The sequence below is a fragment of the Sinocyclocheilus rhinocerous genome, unplaced genomic scaffold, assembly GCF_001515625.1.
Source record: "Sinocyclocheilus rhinocerous isolate Xijiao unplaced genomic scaffold, SAMN03320098_v1.1 scaffold1107, whole genome shotgun sequence".
Taxonomy (NCBI): Eukaryota; Metazoa; Chordata; class Actinopteri; order Cypriniformes; family Cyprinidae; genus Sinocyclocheilus; species Sinocyclocheilus rhinocerous.
In genome coordinates, this window is record NW_015647084.1 from 455,415 (window position 1) to 465,558 (window position 10,144).

A 10,144-nucleotide genomic window follows, 5' to 3' on the forward strand; every position below is an offset into this window, starting at 1 on the left:
AGTAATTATATATATATATATATATATATATATATATATGTATATATAGTAGTGATGTGGTTACTCTGCAAAGTCCTTTCTCTGCAGTCGTTTTGGTCCATTATTGTTCCAGTGTTATGTTTACTGGGCTCATTGCTCATTTCTTATTTGGAACATAATTTAAATAAAAATATTTGTATTCATTTTTTATTATTTGTATGTGCTATGTATAAAACCATGTATAAAACCAATTCTCATGAACAACATTTTTTTAAGTTTTGCATTGCTTCAAAAGTAATTTTACTACTGCAGAAAACTAGCAAGAATACTTTGTATATTTTTATTAATTCAAACTCATGTTTGGTTGTTATTGCTAAAAGTGACCTTCTTTGGGATCATTATTCATCATATCCTCAGTAAGCACTGCAGGTGTTATGATGGCGGCAACCTTTAGTTTATTAACTAAAAACTGTATCACTCACAGATCATTTTGTGTTTCAAGTCATTTCAAGTTGATGACAGATATGATATGTGAGTGGGTGAGTTGTTTACTCTGTAACGAGTCTGCCCATTTTCACTAGTTTGACACATTCAGGCCGGTTTTTGCACCTGCTACGATAACATTATCCAGCTGACAGTGTGATCAGCCAATCACGTGGAGACTATCATGTGACTTTTCACTTGTATTTTGCTGTTGATGATGAACATATACAGTATATACACTGTATAGTATAAATTAACATGTACTATATATATAGTGTGTGTGTATGTTCATCACGTTGTTCATGATATTTAATTTTCTACATATACTAAAGCTAGTTGTTTATTTCAAAAAGTAAATGTTTGTTTGTCACTTTTAATCAAGTGAAAGTGACAAGCATCTTGATGTTTGCTGTGAAAGTTATCATCACTGTTGACTTTTCAAAGCTTGCTCGAATTGATCTTCCTTACTGAAACAGCTGGTGTTGGGTTGTGTACAGAGCGCATTAACGTCAGGACGGGTGTGCATTACCGATGCTTTGAGACATGTTGCGCTGGGTTTAATGATCTGATATGCTCTGGGTTTGATTCGGATAGAGAGCGTCATGTTGGAGACTAGTGCCTCCGCAGATGTTTATTAATCCGCTCTCACTGTCCCTCCATCGCTTAATCTGGCCGGATTTACTGATTATTGCTGTCCACAAACTCCATAAACCACTCAGAATTTATTTATTTATTTCCCTTGAAGGGTTTACTTTCTGCATCACATGTTAAAAGTCATAGCTTCCTTATATTTTGCTCCTTGTTTGATTTATTTATTGACTTAGCCACTATATGGCTCACAATATTTGGGTGTTGGGGTTCTGTAGGCAAAGATGAGCGATCAAAATAAAACTGAATTATAGACCTCATTTGTATATGTGATTGGATAGACTTATCTAGCATCTGTCGCTCAGCATCACAGACTGCAGCTCCCTGCATTGAGTACAATCTCATCTCGTCTGGTGGCCAAGCAGATGAGGTTTTACGTGGATCATATTTAATGTTAATCACTGGTCAGGCTATAACAATGCAGGACATGTTGTATGATTATCTTTCGCTCGCAGTGAAGACTTTCTTTCAAAGCAACCTGGTTTATGTTCATGTCACAATACACATGTGATTGCATGCATGCATGCAAATGAGATTTGTATCAATCAGGCTAACATCTAACATCTAAGCCGTTTTGGATGGCCTTTTGATATATACACGGTCACAAATAGTTACCAACATTATCAAGACGAAAGTATGAGAGCAAGAGCGAGTGTGTTCTTATGGTAAGTGTGGCGGCCTGTCAGAAGTGATGTAGTGCAAGTGACATTAAAAAGATTCTGGGGTGGTTGCATTTCATACAAATTTCAATGGATGGTGTCTGCTGGTGGAAGCATTGAGAAAATCTGTCAGGAAGGCCACTTCTATATAACATATACTTTCCTCCTCATTGCTGAGAAAAGTTAGAGATATGAGTGGTATGTGCCCGCTGGTCAGGGTTGAATAGTTTTACAGGTCGTTTTCATTTTACACTTCATTTTCAATTTACTGGCAACAGACGTGTGAAGGCGACTAATAAGTAAAATATGGTGACATTAATTGTAACTTTCTTGCATAAAAGTGTTAGCAGAGATTGTGATCACTCTGTTGACACTTGTGAAATAATTTTTTTAAATAATAAAAACATAAAAAAATAATGAATATTACAATAAAAACAGCTTTTATGGGAAGCATGCAGATCTGAGGTGGTTATCGTTAAAAACACATGCACAGGATGCTTGTTAGTTACATGTCAGCCAAAAATTTAAAATCTTTTTTTTTTTTTTGGTCATTCCAAACCTGATAGTTTCTTTGGGGGATTGTTTTTTCTCTATAAAATTAAAGTCAATGTTGCTTGTTCCCAAATGTTCTTCAAAATATAATCTTTTGTGTTGTTCCATAGAAGAAATTCTTATAGGTTTGTAACAATACACTCTCAAAGAAGATTTTTCAATATACTTAATAAATAAAAGTAAATAAAAACAATTATTTGAGTATGTTTTCAGAAAATATTATTTCAGTTTTTCTACTTCAACATTTCACATTCAATTCAATGTGTTACTTGCTTTTTCTTTGTAACTGTTTCTGAAATTTACTAGCAATTTCTGAGTGAAAGTTGTTTATACACCAATTTTTTACAGTGCATGAGGGTGAGTAAATGATAGAATTTTCATTTTTGGGTGAACTATCCCTTTAAGTGTTTTGATTAATGTAGTATTTTGAATACCCGTCATCTTTGCTAGGAGATTTACACCATGTTGCTTCCTTCAGGGAAATGTAGAGCCCCTCAGGTCTCTCTTGTTGTTACTGTATCCTCCTAAGCGACTGCAACTTTTTTGTTTACATAGAGAGGATGCAGTGGGCGGCCCGAGTTAAAAAGCAACAAAGCCGTCATTTACATGTGGTCAAGACACAGCTGGCCACTCTCACGCCAGGCAAAATAGCATTTTGGACAGTGTCCTGAGAAGTCCGTTAGCGTCTAATCTAGGGGCTCTCCTCTTCCAGCAGACCGTGCGGTAAATCAGGGTGAAGCCCAGCAAATAAAGACAAATGCTCTCTGTCAACCGCCTTGCGCCTCCAGTAAGAGACTCTCCTTTTGCCGCTGCACTCTGTAGGTTTTTAAAAGCAAACAGCGGCGTGCGATTTTTCAAAACATTATTATGCACAGAGAGGCTGTGGGCCCATGATACTTCTTTCGCCTGTGCGCATGCTGAGACTTGTAAGCCTCTTGTGTCATATTAAGATGATTTTTTTTCGCTCCCCATCTAGCCGTTGTTGAATCTCAAAGTCGGTTTATTTTTTCTCAAAAAAAGAGAAAGCCCTTTTCACGCTCTCTTCCACCCCCTTCTTTCTTTTTATCGAGAGACAGCCAGTGTCTTAGCGCAAGCATATGCTGAGTGCCTTTGACACGTCTCTGCTACGGAATTATTTGCATATTTGCCAAGCATTGAAATTGATCCAGCTGACATCACAGATCAAAGCCGGGTATACTGACAGCAGTGTACTAATGGATCTAAGATGGCTGTCAATTAGGAAAAACAATCCCTCTGGTGCTAGAAATTATTATATCTCAGATACCTCTCGAGAGTGTGCAAAAAGTGTGTAATGAATGCACTTGTGCACAAAGCACTGGGTCCGATGGTTTATTAATAGTGTTCAGAGTGTTTAGCACTGATGGCTAAAAGGCTAAATTAAAGACATAAATACTACTGGGAAAGCGAAGTCTCCCTTTTGTTTTAACACTACTGGCGTATAGTGTAGAGGTCTCTTTCACACAATTGCACTTTTTTTTTTAAAGTGGAAACACTTTTTTAAGGGTTCAGGACAGTAACTGAGCAAGGTAAAGCTGTATTGTTACTGGGATCAGATGGAGTTAAAGGAAACCCTCAAAAAATGTGTTTTATGAGAAATTGAGTGATTTTTGAAGACAGGTGAAAATGTAAGGTTAAGAGTAGTGGAGGTGCATCAGTGTAGTACAATTTTCTTTTTTTTCCCCGCTTCCAAGCTTCCCGTCTAAAGGAATTGCTGAAAAATCAAATCTTTGGTGTCAGTTTGTTATATTTTTGGACTAAAGCTATTGTTTGGGCAAATATGCAAAATATTGAGTGAGGGTAAATTCAGTATTCAGCGTGTTTAAAAAAGTTCCCATTAAAGCGGTACTCTTCCTTATTCTGCTTTTATCACTATACCACTTAATGTCTCCAAGCTGTATTTTTAAGCTCCTCAGCTTCATGTAATGATCCTCATACATGATTGCAAGTAGACCGGCCACAAACAGCGCTATCATTCATTTTAATAACACTGCCATTGTGCCTTTTTATTATGCATTAATGTCCAGTTATGTGAATGGACTTGTGAGCTGCTTTTATTTTCAGATTTCAGGGTTACAGACACATTAAAATTATGATTTTTTTTTTTCTTTTTGCATTACAGCCTAAAAAAAATCTTAGAAATACATAAATTTTTTTATTCTGGATGGAAGTTTTTTTTTCTACTCCAGACTTAGTTTTACAATGGCAGTATACCATGAAAAAGCAATGGTAATATTATGATATACTATGATACTGAATGATTACCATGGTATTTACCAAGAATAAATATACAATATTATATGTATAATGTTAATGTATAATGTTATATGAAACATGGCAACACCATATTAATTTTTTGTTAGTGCAGAATTATTTAAGCATATAAAAGGAAAGTGAAAATTGGTTTTCGGCTGTTTAATAACCAACACATCTGTCTCTAATAATCTGTGGTTCCGAATTAGTTCAGATTCACTGAACTGTATCCCATATCTGCCATTTCTAAATGTGTTACAGACCTATTGTCTGTTGTTTCTTATGCAATCATGGTGCAACATATTCCTTTGGGAATATGGGTAATTGTGGGTTTCATTAGCAGAGCATAACATGATAAGGCATTTATATTAACTACTGGTTCTGTGATTCCAGTTTTATTATTTACCTTTAAAGTGCTCACTGATAGTTCTTCCCTCTAGAAAACTTAAGATGTCAGATAGAGATGTCGTATATGATGTGCTTTAATGATGGCCATGTCGGGCAAATTGTTTAATCAGCAAAGTGCTGCCAAACCACATGGGTGTGTTTTGAAGTGCTTATGAGAAATCGTCTCAGGTTACTTATGTAACCATGGTTCCCTGAGTAGGGAACGAGACACTGCGTCCTCTAGGGGTCGCTATGGGGAACGCCTCGTCGTGACCCGTGTCTGAAGCATACATTGAAAAAACCAATCTTCTGGGGAGTTCAGATGGTGCTAAAAACATTCTACTACTTTATGCTTTGGAAAACAAACAAGAGGCTTCTGTCCATGAGGAATAAAGCCTACTGAGTAAGATTAAAGTTTGGTTAGATGATAAATTGATTATACTCAGATGTATGTGTGCCTCTGAGAGAAATTATGATGTAATCTGTCTTAAAAGAAAGAAAACTGGTCACATGTAAGCAGTGGTTGTGCTGGTGCATAGATTTACATAAAATAATTATTAAAGTTATAACACAGATTTTTATAACATTAAAGGAGCCATGTTGGGTTTTTTTGATTACACATTTTCTTTCCCCCTTAGGTCCACTTATAATGTTAGTATTTTTTTCCAGTGCTCAAAAACACTATAATTTTATTTTTCATTACAATTTTCCAGCCTCTCTCTGACCATTACACTATGTCTTAACCAGGCACAATGTAATTTGTCTGTATACACACAGAAAGAGAAAATGCTGCGTGATGCAGCACATTCAAAGCCACTGGGAACATATATGATGTTCAATATACCGTTACAGTATGTGCAGCAGTTTTTTCAACCAATGAGATTTCAGTGTGGGCGGGGCTCCAGCAAAGTGCAGCAGAAATAGAAAGCTCTGTTTTTATCATGTTTTATCTGGTGCTGAATGTAAACACGCAGTTTAGTTTGCTGCTGTACCTTTAAGACTATGAAAATTGACTTTTTGCATGTGAAATGGTGCAAATTTGCTGTCAGATCCTTAGGTTCTTTAGAAAGTCATTTTGTACTGTTACATACAGTAACCGTATTAAATGTCACGATTTATTTTATTTCAGATTCATTCTGACAAATTGTTGCGCTGAAGCAAAATCCAGGCCCTCATGTCTTACCAGTGATAGAAATGTGGAGCCTTTTACTCTAAATACATAATTTTTAGGTCTCAAACATATGTCCTGAAGGCCTGAGGCAATTCACAATATAATCATCTCCCAGTGGCTCAGGTTTGAGAAGTTGCAAAGCGATTCTGTCCCTATAAAATATATTGTTTTATCTGTCATTCATTCAGTCATTCATTCCATCATTTGTTAGCCTATATGGTTCACTCTATCTTTTATCTACATCCCTGATAGCACACGAACATCACAGAGACGTCTATTTGACGTCTGCATTTACATCTGCAAGACGTATTTTTGCTCATCTGCAATACGTCTGTAGGACGTTTCCTATCAGATGTCTTTAAGATGTTTAGAAAATGTCTTTAAGATGTTTATGATTTAGAATGAATGTAAAACTGACATCTGAAAGACGTCCATCAGATGTTTGTACACAGCAGATGCGTTCCAGATGAAGCGATCTTTAACAGACATCTTGCAGACGTGCCTGTGCTATCTGGGATACTGTTTTAGCTGTCATTCTATCGATTGTTCTGTCGTTCTGCCGTTAACTCTATTTTATAGTTGATTGCTGCAGAAGTTAATAAACTTAAAAGTATGAACGACAAGGATAAAATATTTGTAAATGTTTTCATCTGCACAGCGTATTTATTTTGTATTGGAACTGTGCGGCTTGGACTTAGCGTCCATCAAAAACAGACTAGGCACCTACCTTTAGCGATGCTGCGTGGAGAGCCGCTTCTGAAACGTGCCGCGCGGCACGGCTGGTATCCACCTTATTTTTCAACGCGGAAGTAAGCCGTTTTCTGTGAATGTGTGAGACTTCCGGTTCATTATCCGCTGTAGGGAAATAACGAGAAGAATGACAAAGTGCAGTAAATGGTAAAACTGTTTGCACTACAAACCAGTGTGTTCATAATTAAGATAATACATTAAAATAATATGGTAAGACACACCAGTTTGCAATATCAAGCAGCAAAACGAGTTGTTTTTTGTACAGCTAAAAATAGCTGGACGCGGATGAGACCGGAAGCCAGACACATTAAATTTACAAATGGTCATGCCCGCTCAGGAAAAGAGTTGCTTTAAGACCTGCACGCATCCGTTTTTCTCTCAGCTGTTTACTTTTACTTTAGACTGTGTTTATATGTAAACCTTGTGTGTTTTTGACAGTATTAGCGCAAATGAACACCGTCACAACCCTGTGGCGCTGCAATTGTAGACAAGCCATGGTTTGCCACAAAAGCTACGCTAAGGTCGTAACCTTCCCAAAGCCCCAGCGCAAATTCACTGACCTTGGTACCGACAGGAAAAGAGTTGCTTTAAGACCTGCACGCATCCGTTTTTCTCTCAGCTGTTTACTTTTACTTTAGACTGTGTTTATATGTAAACCTTGTGTGTTTTTGACAGTATTAGCGCAATCAGATGCGAAAGATAAGAGTCCACTAATCAGGCACCTTTTGACAGGCTTTTTAGTGCGCGCGCTTCAGGTGTACGCGCTCAGAAAAAAGTGCGTCAGAAGAACAGCACGCAAATGAAATGTTTAACCGGCAAGGCTTCAGTGTGTTGTGATTGTGAATAAGTGCAGTGTCCCGTGAGTGTAACTCTACCCAATTGTTGACAAGCCGTAGCGTGTCACAAAAGCTACGCTAAGGTCGTAACCTTCCCAAAGCCCCAGCGCAAATTCACTGACCTTGGTACCGAAGGGGACCAACGGTGAGTACATCGCTGCTGGAGAAGGCCATGCTGCTGTTCCTTCCACAAAAAGTTTTTTCAACCTTCAGTGAAGATTGCTTCAAATCTTTCCTATTTGTTCTTTCAGCCTGGCAGAACGATGGGGAAATGAGTTAACGTTTGATGTGAATGTAAATTATGTTGCGTTGTACAGTATATTGAGACGGAGGCGCCAGAACATCTCGGTTACGTACGTAACCCTCGTTCCCTGATGGAGGGAACGGAGACATTATGTCGAACGACATATGGGGTCTCACTTGGGAGGCCAATCATCTCTGAGTTTAAGAGAAAACGCCAATGAAAATTGGCTAGATGAAACAACTGCCAGAAGAGACTGACAGAGCGGGTCTGTCAAGGGAAGACACGGGTTTACCGAGAGGGAAACATTACCATGGAAGAATACACATATGGGATTATCCGTAGGGAATCAAGCCATATGGACACCTAGCCAAGGACAGGGGCTGGCCGGGACTCCGGGCATGCTAACACCAGTACTGGGCCTGCTCCGCCAAGTCTGACTGCCGGGGGTGCTGGAGGATGTTCGACCAGGGTTCGCCAACTGGGGAACTCTACTGGGAGAACAAAGGTGCTTGCATCCCCGTGTGAGGGGGAATGGCGCAGCAAGCGTGACACCGAGCCAGATCTTCCCGCCAATTACCTGTTACCCAACACACGGGAAGAAACCAGCTCTACACGAAGGTTGTAAAACCTCGCGAAGGTGTTAGGTGTCGCCCAGCCTGCAGCTCGACAGATGTCTGCCAGAGAGGCGCCGTGCGCCAAGAGGAGGCAACACTCTGGATGAGACAGGGGGGGCGCCGCTCTCCTGCGTGGGGCTCGACGCGCCAGCCTCAACGATGTCTCAGCGCGGGGCGGAGGACGCAGGAGGGCGGCCAACGGCGACGAGCAGGCTGAGACACAGCCCGCGACGGAACGGTGACAGCTGGAGGATCACGTCGGGGCAAGATGTGCTGTATGGCCTCAGTCTGCTTGTTGTACTGCTGAGAACCGCTGGGCACAGCCCTCGACAGCGTCGCCGCACAGGCCAGCCTGGGAGATGGGAGCGTCAAGAACGTGCACTTTGTCAACTTCTCTCATCTCGACCAGGCTGAGCCAGAGATGGCACTCCTGGACCACCAGAGTGGACATCGCCTTCCCGAGGGACCGCATCGTGACTTCCGTCGCCCAGAGGGCGAACTCAGTCGCCGTACGCAGCTCCTGCATCAACCTCGGGCCGGTACTACCCTCGTGCATTTATTAAGGCCTTGACTTGGTGAGCTTGCAGGATTGCCATGGCATGCAGGGCAGAGGCAGCTTGGCCCGCAGCACTGTAAGCTTTGACAGCGAAAGCCGCCGCCGAGCTTATAGGCTTTGGACGGGAGACGCGGACAATTCCTCCAAGTGGCGGCGTTTTGCGGGCACAGGTGCACCGCAATCGCTCTCTCCACCTGGGGAATGTCGACGCACCCCCTAGCCGCCCCGCCATCGAGGGTAGTGAAGACGGAGGAAGGAGACGAGCGGCTTCTGGCCATAAAAGGGGCTGTCCACGACTACATCACTTCCTCATGCACCTCCGGGAAGAAAAGAAACCAGAGCAGAACGCGGTTGTGAGCTGCGCTCCGTACTGAGAAACCAATCATCCAGCCGCGAGCGCTCAGGTCTTGGCGGTGTATTCACCTCCAACCTGATGCTCACAGCTGCCCAGGCAAGCATGGCCGTCAACTCTGGGTCCGATTCGGCAGTGGCGACAACACCCGAGGGGGGCAGCCCCGCCGAATCTTCATCCTCAGAGGTCAACAGCCCATCACCCGATGCTGCAATTGACATCTGATCCCCCGGCGGCACACCGAATGACATGCTGGGACCGCCATAAGACAGCCCAGCAGAATCACCCAGCAGCCGCACAGGACAAGCGCTGCGGAAGGGGTGAGAGGTCCGTGGGGCGTGGCCCGGCGGAGAAGCTCTCACTGTCACCCTCAAATCTCCGTGGCAGAGAAACCGGGACGGGTAGTGACAGAGGGGTCTGCTCCTTTCCCTTTAAGAACGGAGAGACGCGATCACAGCGTTGCCATGGTCACGCACTCGCAGTGCGGGCATGAACCGTCTTCAGCGTGCTGAATGCCCAGACCTGGAAGACAACGCTCGTGGCCGTTGTCAGAGGACAGGAAGGACAGGAAACCAGAAGGACACAGACGAAACGGCGTCTTTAAAAAGACGCGAATCGTCCGTGATTTGCTCGATTTGCTCT

At 41.8% G+C, this 10,144-nt stretch overlaps 1 protein-coding gene across 1 annotated transcript in view; it reads left to right on the plus strand.

Moving 5' to 3' along the window:
• LOC107708740 (contactin-4-like) overlaps window positions 1-10,144 on the plus strand; it is a 143,164-nt gene that overhangs the window by 664 nt on the left and 132,356 nt on the right. The window lies entirely within an intron of this gene.